Source organism: Coregonus clupeaformis, chromosome 11 (assembly GCF_020615455.1).
Source record: "Coregonus clupeaformis isolate EN_2021a chromosome 11, ASM2061545v1, whole genome shotgun sequence".
NCBI classification, from domain to species: domain Eukaryota; kingdom Metazoa; phylum Chordata; class Actinopteri; order Salmoniformes; family Salmonidae; genus Coregonus; species Coregonus clupeaformis.
This window is the reverse complement of record NC_059202.1, coordinates 53,249,262-53,261,390: the sequence shown is the minus strand read 5'-3', so window position 1 is coordinate 53,261,390 and position 12,129 is coordinate 53,249,262.

Sequence of the window (12,129 nt, the reverse complement as noted above, 5' to 3'; positions counted from 1 at the left end):
TTCCCTCCTCTCGTTCACCCACTCCCTCTCTTCCTCTACTTCTTTTCTTCCACTATTCCACTCTCCCGTGAGATCAATTTGCCTGAGTGTGGCCGGATGTGAAAGCAAGACACATTCTCACGCTCGTCATCTACTCATCATGTTTTATCACACATGTTGCCTGTGGCTCCCTACTCTTTCAAGCATTCTCTCCATCCATTCTTCATCTCAACCTCTCCTGTCTTCTTCATTGTGATTCTCTGAATCTTCATCTTGTCAGGTACTCTAAGCCTCCTGCAGGTTCTCTAACTTTTCTCTTCCCAACTCAATTCAAATTCAATTAAACCTCCAGAGACTCAACTAACTTTTAAAAAGAAATAGGAAAAGAAACTCTTTCATTTTTCTCTCCAATCTGGCTCCTCTAACCACCTAATTCTCAGAGTTCTTCTCTTTACCTCTTCTTCTGTCTTACGCCTTTTTCTCCCCATCTCTCCTCCATCTCCCCGCTCTCCTCTCTCCCCACTGCTCCACCCCTCCCTTCTTCCCTTTCTAACCCCTCCGTCCAGCTGTCTAAATGTACGGTGTGTTTTCCTTTGCCATGCTCCAGGTCGTGTTATTCTTGGTAAGTGACAGAAGCAGGGCAGGAACCGGCTAACGGTGGGAACAGGACTTCACTGCCATTTTAAACCAGGGAGGGAACCAGAACAGTTTAAGAAGGTCAACTCCACCTTTTCATAACCCCATACACAGGTGATATTACTATTCCCAATACATAATAGTCTGCTTGGTGTAATCCACATCACAGCAAATATGAATCACACAAATCAAACCAAGCTGCAGATGGTTCTATCCAGTATAAATAAAGGGACTTTGAGTTTAGGCCCTCCCAAGCCAGGGGCTGTATTTTATGGGGTAACCCAGGTCAGGTGCCCTGGTCTGGGGAAAGCAGCTGCTAACCACTCGCCTAGACCTATATGGTATTTGCTCCAATCCTGGGACTTCCATAACTAACCACTATAGGGCAGAGGAGATCACATGTAGCAGTTATTGGAATCTTTTTCCCTCTCTCGTTCTCTTTCTCCGCTCCATATCCATATAACACTGAGTCTATGCACTTACCAAGCCTAACAGAAGAAAACCTAAAGCCACAAACTTGTGATGTATCGACCAGCAAACCTCGCTTTCCTTTTAATCTGAAATTGGTCGTTTAAAAATCATTCATTTGAATGGTCTTAATGAGATTGTGGCGGGTAAATGAGGAAGAATGTTTTTGTTTCGGTTAGGCCCAGGCTGTATAAACACCAACATCATTACCAGTTAATGGTTGCTAAGTGACTGGCCCACTGAATCATGTGTCTTTGCAGGGACGCTAAATTGGTTGTGTAAAAAGTATTGGGAAGGAGTTTATTGGGTTTATTTTAAATATGGTTTGTAAGTTTAAATATCTGTACTGTAATCGATCCAATAAAGCTACATTGGTGTCATATGAAGTCAGTTAACCACTGACTGATAATACAATTAACAACAATATAAACTTTATTTGTAAAGTGCTTTTAATTATTTGCACTCAAAGTGCTAATGATACTTACCATCCTTACTGTCTGTTCAAGATTGAGATATAATAATGGCCTTTGTCCAATGACGCTTCACTATAATAGTTTTTAGCAGTAATATCTCCAGTTCACATGGCATTTAGTGTTGTCCAAATCACCTAAACAAACAAAGTATTAAATCCTTAAACCCATTAATTCTCTGTTTCTCTATCACTCTTCTTCTTACTCTCACTCAAACACACACACACACGAGTGCACAAACACACACGAACAAACACACGCACGAACGCACACACACACACACACACAAACGCACACACACACACAAACGCATACACACACACACAAACACACACACACGAACGCACACACACACAAACGAAGGCACACACACACACATGCACACGCACAGAGACACTCACTCCTCTCCTGTGTTAAGATCAGTATAAGTGTGTGCCTGTGCGTGAGTTTCTGGGTCGTGCTTGCATTGCTGCTCACTAAATCACAAGGAGAGGTGTTAAACTGCCCTTCTAATGCTCAGAGGAGAGTGATTACTGCTCTCCATTAATGTATGTGTGTGTACGTGTGTGTGTGTGTGTGTTGGGGGGGAGAGGTTGCTCTGTGCCAGTGTACAACAGTACATACAACCCTATTACCAACCCCAACCATCTCTGCACTACGCCTCCCTTACGTGATCATTTAAATCAGTACAATTCTTCAGGTGATGTCTTCGTATGCTGCAGTATTCTATCTGATGTAGCTGTATGAATGGCTCCCCAGTCCTCTTGGGGATGTTCAGTGGGCTAGCTACTGGTAGAGTTCTCAGGTCAAACAGCCATCTCCTTAACTTGACATGGCCATTCTAACGCTGATAGTCCCACTGGGAAAGATGTGACAGCAATGAGAGAGATAAATCTTTTGTGAATGCACGCACATGCGCACGTACACCCACATAGACACATGCACACAAACGCACACACACACACACAAGCACACACACACACACAGACTCCAACCTGAGTCAGTGGAGATGAGGTCAACCCATAACTCAGTGCTAACATCACACTTACCACTGGCCAAGTCACCCCTTAACTATCTGCTTTATTGCCATCCTATTTCCCTCAATATTCTATTTTTCCATCTCTCTCCCCCCTCTCCCTCTCTATTTCTTTCTCCTCTCTCCCTACTCTACTGTTGTAAAGATTTCACTAGTCTCTCTCTCTCCTCTCTCTCTGTTGGAGGCACATTGGCGACTACGTGTATTTGCTGGTTCAAGCATTCTAGTGGAGAGCGTTCTAAACTCAGCAAAAAAAAGAAATGTCCATTTTTCAGGACCCTGTCTTTCAAAGATCATTTGTAATAACTTCACAGATCTTCATTGTAAAGGGTTTAAACACTGTTTACCATGTTTGTTCAATTAACCATAAACAATTAATGAACATGCACCTGTGGAACGGTCCTTAAGACACTAACAGCTTACAGACGGTAGGCAATTAAGGTCACATTTATGAAAACTTAGGACACTAAAGAGGCCTTTCTACTGACTCTGAAAAAGACCAAAAGAAAGATGCCAAGGGTCCTTGCTCATCTGCGTGAACGTGCCTTAGGCATGCTGCAAGGAGGCATGAGGACTGCAGATGTGGCCAGGGCAATACATTGCAATGTCCTTACTATGAGATGCCTAAGACAGCGCTACAGGGAGACGGGACAGACAGCTGATCGTCCTCGCAGTGGCAGACCACGTGTAACAACACCTGCACAGGATCGGTACATCCGAACATCACACCTGCGGGACAGGTACAGGATAGCAACAACAACTGCCCGTGTTACACCAGGAACGCACAGTCCCTTGGTGGAAGAGTGGGGTAACATCTCACAGCAAGAACTGGCAAGTCTGGTGCAGTCCATGAGGAGGAGATGCACTGCAGTACTTAATGCAGCTGGTGGCTACACCAGATACTGACTGTTACTATTACTTTTGATTTTGACCCCCCCTTTGTTCAGGGACATATTATTCCATTTCTGTTAGTCACATGTCTGTGGAACTTGTTCAGTTTATGTCTCAGTTGTTGAATCTTGTTATGTTCATACAAATATTTACACATGTTAAGTTTGCTGAAAATAAATGCAGTTGACAGTGAGAGGACATTTCTTTTTTTGCTGAGTTTATTTGTTCACTAGTTAGCAGCGTGCTACTACCGCTCACTCTGACATCACACCTCAAATATTAAGCGTCTTCTGTCCTGGCCACTGTGAAGGAGGTCACCTGAGAGGTGACAGGAGTGATAACAAAGGAGTTCAGATGGGAAGAGGTAAAAAAAATCAATATATTGAGATTTAGTCAAAATGACTCATTTTATCTAGCCTAGTCAACAACATTTACAAAATGTGTTGAGTTGACAATTTTTTAAAAGTTGACTTCAACTTAAACTCACTCAAAATCTCAAAACGTATTAAATCCAGTTGAGTTAGCAAAAAAAAACAGTTTATTCAACTTAGAAATTCACAACCAAAAAGTCAAATGAACTGAAACAACATAACAGCTGTATTGGGGGCGGAGGTCATTAGAATTATACCCAGCATGCTTTGCAACTGTACATTTTTACATTTACATGTTGGTCATTTAGTAGACACTTTTATCCATAGTGACTTCAGTGAGTGCATTCAACAAAGGTAGATAAACAACCACATGTCAAAAATAACAAGACAAACGTTTCTGTAAGCTTTACTGAGAATGTCGTTGTAGTTAAAGTGGTCTGTTGGTTGGTTGACATAACTGAGTGCACTGCCTGTTTTGAAACTGGCGAAAAAGCGCACATGAGCAAGAGACAGATGGGAGCATAATATTTCCTACTGAAATCTCTATTATATCATTGTTAGGGTTAAGGTTGTCTAGTCAATGTATATATAGTCCACTTAACTTGATAGTAAGTTAGATTAATTGAAAATATGAAGTCATTTCAAAATGGAGGCTAGTTATCTCTACTAAAACCTAAATTTTTAAAACTAGAAATAGCAGGTTATACTGACAACTAGGAATAGTAGGTTAGGTAACACTTTATTTGGATAGTCTATCTGTAGATGCTCTACAGCAGTGGTCACCAGCTGGTTGATCGTGATCGATTGGTCGATCTCCAAGGCATTCCTAGTCGATCAACAAACAAGCCTTGCATTCCTATTCTTATTTTATTTGTTTGGCGCTGTTGGCAGTAGGTGCACTTGATTCAGCAGCCCTAGCGCCGGGTAGGCAAAGTGTTCCCATTTTGAACCATTTCATGTGTCTGAAGGTAGAACTCCGCCTAGCCGGCAGACCCACAGAGCAAATCAAGTGCACCTATAGGCCTACCACTGGCCAATCAGATACCTCAGATCACCGTGTCTGCACAGTTTCCTCGAGCAATAGACCGTAAAAAGAAACCTTGAACGCACAGCAAAGTTGAAATTGTGAGATTTCAAAACTTTGAAAACCAAGACTAGATTGAGACTCATCGAATACAGCAAAGAGCTGCTGTTTTTATGAGTAAGTTCATGTTTAAGTTGTTATCCAGCACTGTCAACACTTTGTTCAACACTTATATTATATTATATTATTATTATTATACATATTATATTATATTATATTATTATTATAAGCCATAAAACTCCCTACTACCACTCATGCTACAACCAGAACTGCAGCTGCAATGAATGAGTATAGCAAAGTGTTCTAATAAGCTTGTGTTGTTATTATTAGCGGTTTGTGCCTTTTTTAATATTGAGAAATATTTAACTTTCTCTGGTCATAGGAGTAACAACATGAATTGGTGCATGAGGCAGAAATAATGTAGTGCGACTTGAGTTTAGCCATCAGCTGGAAGACCCTGTCCCCTTTTCTCAGCAGAGAGAGGGAGAGCGGAGGGACGGTGAGTCGAGTGAGAGGCAGCCTCACCGCTGCTTCCTCCCCTCAGATGCAGGCCATCAGTCCAGTAAATAAATAAAATAAAAATCAACAAATGATCTATTACTAGTGTGATCATATACCTAATTTTTTAAAATATAATTTCAAAATGGTCTGACAAAAACAACATTGGCAGGGTAATTCAAGCATAGCCAATAAGCATAGATAATGTATTGGGCCTATAGCCTACTGCACAAACTTCATTGCTACAGAACTGTTTGTACAGTTGAAGTCGAAAGTTTAAATACACCTTAGCCAAATACATTTAAACTCAGTTTTTCACAATTCCTGACATTTAATCCTAGTAAAAATTCCCTATCTTAGGTCAGTAAGGTTCACCACTTTATTTTAAGAATGTGAAATGTCAGAATAATAGTAGAGAGAATGATTTATTTCAGCTTTTATTTATTTCATCACATTCCCAGTGGGTCAGAAATCAGCTTTTATTTATTTCATCACATTCCCAGTGGGTCAGAAGTTTACATACACTCAATTAGTATTTGGTAGCATTGCCTTTAAATTGTTTAACTTGGGTCAAATGTTTCGGGTAGCCTTCCACAAGCTTCCCACAATAAGTTGGGTGAATTTTGGCCCATTCCTCCTGACAGAGCTGGTGTAACTGAGTCAGGTTTGTAGGCCTCCTTGCTCGCACACGCTTTTTCAGTTCTGGCCACAAATGTTCTATAAGATTGAGGTCAGAGCTTTGTGATGGCCACTCCAATACCTTGACTTTGTTGTCCTTAAGCCATTTTACCACAACTTTGGAAGTATGCTTGGGGTCATTGTCCATTTGGAAGACCCATTTGTGACCAAGCTTTAACTTCCTGACTGATGTCTTGAGATGTTGCTTCAATATATCCACATAATTTTCCTTCCTCATGATGCCATCTATTTTGTGAAGTGCACCAGTCCCTCCAGCAGCAAAGCACCCACACAGCATGATGCTGCCACCCCGTGCTTCACGGTTGGGATGGTGTTCTTCGGCTTGCAAGCCACCCCCTTTTCCTCCAAACATAACGATGGTCATTATGGCCAAATAGTTATATTTTTGTTTCATCAGACAAGAGGACATTTCTCCAAAAAGTACGATCTTTGTCCCCATGTGCAGTTGCAAACCGTAGTCTGGCTTTTTTATGGCAGCTTTGGAGCAGTGGCTTCTTCCTTGCTGAGCAGCCTTTCAGTTATGTCGATATAGGACTCCTTTTACTGTGGATATAGATACTTTTGTACCTTTTTCCACCAGCATCTTCACAAGGTCCTTTGCTGTTGTTCTGGGATTGATTTGCACTTTTCGCACCAAAGTACGTTCATCTCTAGGAGACAGAACGCGTCTCCTTCCTGAGCGGTATGACTGCTGCGTGGTCCCATGTTGTTTATACTTGCGTACTATTGTCTGTACAGATGAACGTGGTACCTTCAGGCGTTTGGAAATTGCTCCCAAGGACGAACCAGACTTGTGGAGGTCTACCATTTTTTTTCTGAGGTCTTGGCTGATTTCTTTTGATTTGATACATCCACAGGTACACCTCCTATTGACTAAAATGATGTCAATTAGCCTATCAGAAGCTTCTAAAGCCATGCCATCATTTTCTGGAATTTTCCAAGCTGTTTAAAGGCACAGTCAACTTAGTGTATGTAAACTTCTGACCCACTGGAATTGTGATACAGTGAATTATAAGTGAAATAATCTGTCTGTAAACAATTGTTGGAAAAATTACTTGTGTCATGCACAAAGTAGATGTCCTAACCGACTTGCCAAAACTATAGTTTGTTAACAAGACATTTGTGGAGTGGTTGAAAAACGAGTTTTATTGACTCCAACCTAAGTGTATGTAAACTTCCGACTTCAACGGCAGTTACAGTCTTGTCTCAATTTTTAGTTTCAGTCTTGTCTCATCGTTGCAACTCCCATATGGACTTGGAAGAGGTGAAGGTCGAGAGCCATGCGTCCTCCGAAAAATGACCCTGCCAAGCCACACTGCTCGCTTAACCCGGAAGCCAGCCTCACCAATGTGTCGGAGGAAACACCGTCCAACTGGTGACCGAAGTCAGCTTGCAGGCACCTGGCCTGCCACAAGGAGTTGCTAGAGCACGATGAGACAAGGAAATCCCAGCCGGCCAAACCCTCCCCTAACATGGGTCTCCTATCACGGCTGGCTGTGACACAGCCTGGGATAAAACACTGTGATGCAGTGCCTTAGACCACTGCGCCACTCGGGAGACCCTTTACAGAACTGTTTTTAACTGGTTAATGTTGCACAGGCTTAGGTTTTATAAGTCATGTTTTTTGTTATCTGAGCGGTACATCCTTATTCTAAAATTGATTAAATTGTATTTTTTTCGTTAGCAATCTACTCACAATACCCCATAATGACAAAGCAAAAACATGTTTTTAGAAATGTTTGCAAATGTATTAAAAATAAAAAACAGATATACCTTATTCATATAAGTATTCAGACCCTTTGCTATGAGACTCTAAATTGAGCTCAGGTGCATCCTGTTTCCATTGATCATCCTTGAGATGTTTCTACAACTTGATTGAAGTCCACCTGTGGTAAATTCAATTGATTGGACATGATTTGGAAAGGCACACACCTGTCTATATAAGGTCCCACAGTTGACAGTGCATGTCAGATCAAAAAACCAAGCCATGAGGTCAAAATAATTGTCTGTAGAGCTCCGAGACAGCATTGTGTCGAGGCACAGATCTGGGGAAGGGTACCAAAACATTTCTCCAACATTGAAGGTCCCCAAGAACACAGTGGCCTCCATCATTCTTAAATTGAAGAAGTTTGGAACCACCAAGACTCTTCCTAGAGCTGGCCGCCCGGCCAAACTGAGCAATTGGGGGAGAAGAGCCTTGGTCAGGAAGGTGACCAAGAACCCAATGGTCACTCTGACAGAGCTCCAGAGTTTCTATGTGGAGATGGGAGAACCTTCCAGAAGGACAAGCATCTCTGCAGTACTCCACCAATCAGGCCTGTATGGTAGAGTGGCCAGACGGAAGTCACTCCTCAGTAAAAGGCACATGACTGCCCGCTTGGAGTTTGCCAAAAGGCACCTAAAGGACTCAGACCATGAGAAACAAGATTCTCTGGTCTGATGAAACCAAGATTGAACTCTTTGGCCTGAATGCCAAGCATCACGTCTAGAGGAAACCTGGCACCATCCCTACGGTGAAGCATGGCGGTGGCAGCATCATGCTGTGGGGATGTTTTTCAACGGCAGGAACTGGGAGACTAGTCAGGATCGAGGGAAAGATGAACGGAGCAAAGTACAGAGAGATCCTAGATGAAAACCTTCTCCAGAGCTCTCAGGACCTCAGGCTGGGGTGAAGGTTCACCTTCCAACAGGACAACAACCCTAAGCACACAGCGAAGACAACGCTTGCGTGACTTAGGGACAAGTCTCTGAATGTCCTTGAGTTGCCCAGCCAGAGCCCGAACATCTCTGGAGAGACCTGAAAATAGCTGTTCAGCGACACTCCCAATCCAACCTGACAGAGCTTGAGAGGATCTGCAGAGAAGAATAGGAGAAACTCCCCAAATACAGGTGTGCCAAGCTTGTAGCGTCGTACCCAAGAAGACTTGAGGCTGTAATCGCTGCCAAAGGTGCTTCAACAAAGAACTGAGTAAAGGGTCTGAATACTTATGTAAATGTGATATTTCTGTTTTTATTTTTAATACATTTGCAAAAGTTTTCTCAATCTGTTTTTGCTTTGTCATTATGGGGTATTGTGTGTAGTTTGATGAGGGGAAAAAACAACAATCTAATCCATTTTAGAATAAGGTTGTAACGTAACAAAATGTGGAAAAGGTCAAGGGGTCTGAATACTTTCTGAATGCACTGTATCTGCTAACCCTAAACCTATCTCTAACCCTAACCTTAACCCTTACCCTAACCCTAGCCCTAACCCTAACCCTAACCTTAACCCTTACCCTAACCCTAGCCCTTACCCTAACCCTAGCCCTAACCTTAAACATAGATGCAGGAAATAGGGGTGCTGAGGGTGCTGCAGCACCCCCTGAAAAATCAGAATTAAAAATGAATATGACTATTTTTTAAAGTAGTGCGTCGGGCCTTTACTAGTTGTTTATTAGCAGACCAATATAGCCATCTGTAGCACAGGCAATTCTTTTGTTTTTTTCTCCGTCTACAAAAAATCGCAGCACCCAAACCCCCAAACATCTTCCAGCAGCTATGACCCTAACCATTATTCTAAACCTAACCCTAACCATAACCGTAACTTTAGCAAGCAGTTGCTTATCAACAGATAGTTTGTTGATAGTATGTCCATCCGGACTATCCAAATAAAGTGTGACGGTAGGCTATACTGACAAATGGTGAAGTTGACTTAACTCAAAGAAAATGTGGTTTAAATCAGGATAGCTTGACATTTTAAGTTGATAGAGCTTGAAAAAGGCAATGCAACTTTATGACTGGAAATGATGTCAGGAAAAAAAACGCTATGGCTCTTGTAGCTATGGCATCTCTATGGCTGAAGATGTGATTTTAAACTTTACATGTTGGTGATATAAGGGTTAAGTAAATCTGCTTGTCTCTCCTCCACAAAGTCTAAATGGGACAGTGATAGCGCTGGAACTGGGTGAACTTTAGGATTAACTGGGACACTTACAGTGAGAGAAAAAAGTATTTGATCCCCTGCTGATTTTGTACGTTTGCCCACTGACAAAGACATGATCAGTCTATAATTTTAATGGTAGGTTTATTTGAACAGTGAGAGACAGAATAACAACAAAAAATCCAGAAAATTGCATGTCAAAAATGTTATAAATTGATTTGCATTTTAATGAGGGAAATAAGTATTTGACCCCTCTGCAAAACATGACTTAGTACTTGGTGGCAAAACCCTTGTTGGCAATCACAGAGGTCAGACGTTTCTTGTAGTTGGCCACCAGGTTTGCACACATCTCAGGAGGGATTTTGTCCCACTCCTCTTTGCAGATCTTCTCCAAGTCATTAAGGTTTCGAGGCTGACGTTTGGCAACTCGAACCTTCAGCTCCCTCCACAGATTTTCTATGGGATTAAGCCTGGAGACTGGCTAGGCCACTCCAGGACCTTAATGTGCTTCTTCTTGAGCCACTCCTTTGTTGCCTTGGCCGTGTCTTTAGGGTCATTGTCATGCTGGAACACCCATCCACGACCCATTTTCAATGCCCTGGCTGAGGGAAGGAGGTTCTCACCCAAGATTTGACGGTACATGGCCCCGTCCATCGTCCCTTTGATGCGGTGAAGTTGTCCTGTCCCCTTAGCAGAAAAACACCCCCAAAGCATAATGTTTCCACCTCCATGTTTGACGGTGGGGATGGTGTTCTTGGGGTCATAGGCAGCATTCCTCCTCCTCCAAACACGGCGAGTTGAGTTGATGCCAAAGAGCTCGATTTTGGTCTCATCTGACCACAGCACTTTCACCCAGTTCTCCTCTGAATCATTCAGATGTTCATTGGCAAACTTCAGACGGCCCTGTATATGTGCTTTCTTGAGCAGGGAGACCTTGCGGGCACTGCAGGAGTTCAGTCCTTCACGACGTAGTGTGTTACCAATTGTTTTCTTGGTGACTATGGTCCCAGCTGCCTTGAGATCATTGACAAGATCCTACCTTGTAGTTCTGGGCTGATTCCTCACCGTTCTCATGATCATTGCAACTCCACAAGGTGAGATCTTGCATGGAGCCCCAGGCCGAGGGAGATTGACAGTTATTTTGTGTTTCTTCCATTTGCGAATAATCGCACAAACTGTTGTCACCTTCTCACCAAACTGCTTGGCGATGGTCTTGTAGCCCATTCCAGCCTTGGAGAGTTTGGAATCTGATTGATTGATTGCTTCTGTGGACAGGTGTCTTTTATACAGGTAACAAACTGAGATTAGGAGCACTCCCTTTAAGAGTGTGCTCCAAATCTCAGCTCGTTACCTGTATAAAAGACACCTGGGAGCCAGAAATCTTTCTGATTGAGAGGAGGTCAAATACTTATTTCCCTCATTAAAATGCAAATCAATTTATAACATTTTTGACATGCGTTTTTCTGGATTTTTTTGTTGTTATCCTGTCTCTCACTGTTCAAATAAACCTACCATTAAAATTATAGACTGATCATTTCTTTGTCAGTGGGTAAACATACAAAATCAGCAGGGGATCAAATACTTTTTTCCCTCACTGTAAGTGTTAAGTGGTACAATAGGGTTACATTGGACGGTCTATTGTTAAACAGGGCATTGTAGGGTTAAGTGGGATACTATAGTCTTAAATGGGAAACTATAGGGTTAAGTAAACACTACATGGTTAAATTAGACATTATAGGGTGATGCTGGTTACTATAGTGTTAAATGGGACACTATAGGGTTAAGGGGTATACTGCTAGAGCAGAGCAGCCCCAGGGCCGGGCAAAGGGCCAGCTCCTGCTCCACTCATAAACATGGAGGCCGTAGTGTGTGTCTGTTTTGGTGTGTGTGTGTGTGTGTTTGTGTGTGCACGTTTGCACTAGCGTGCGTTCATGTTGTTGTGTGTGTGAGTGTGTGTGTGCCAGGGACAGCCCAGTGACTCACAGTGTACAACCCAGCCCCACTCAGAAAGAGCAGAGCACAGCTTTAAAGAGACATGAACGCTCAGAGGAGAGAAAGAGAGAGAGAGAGAGAGAGAG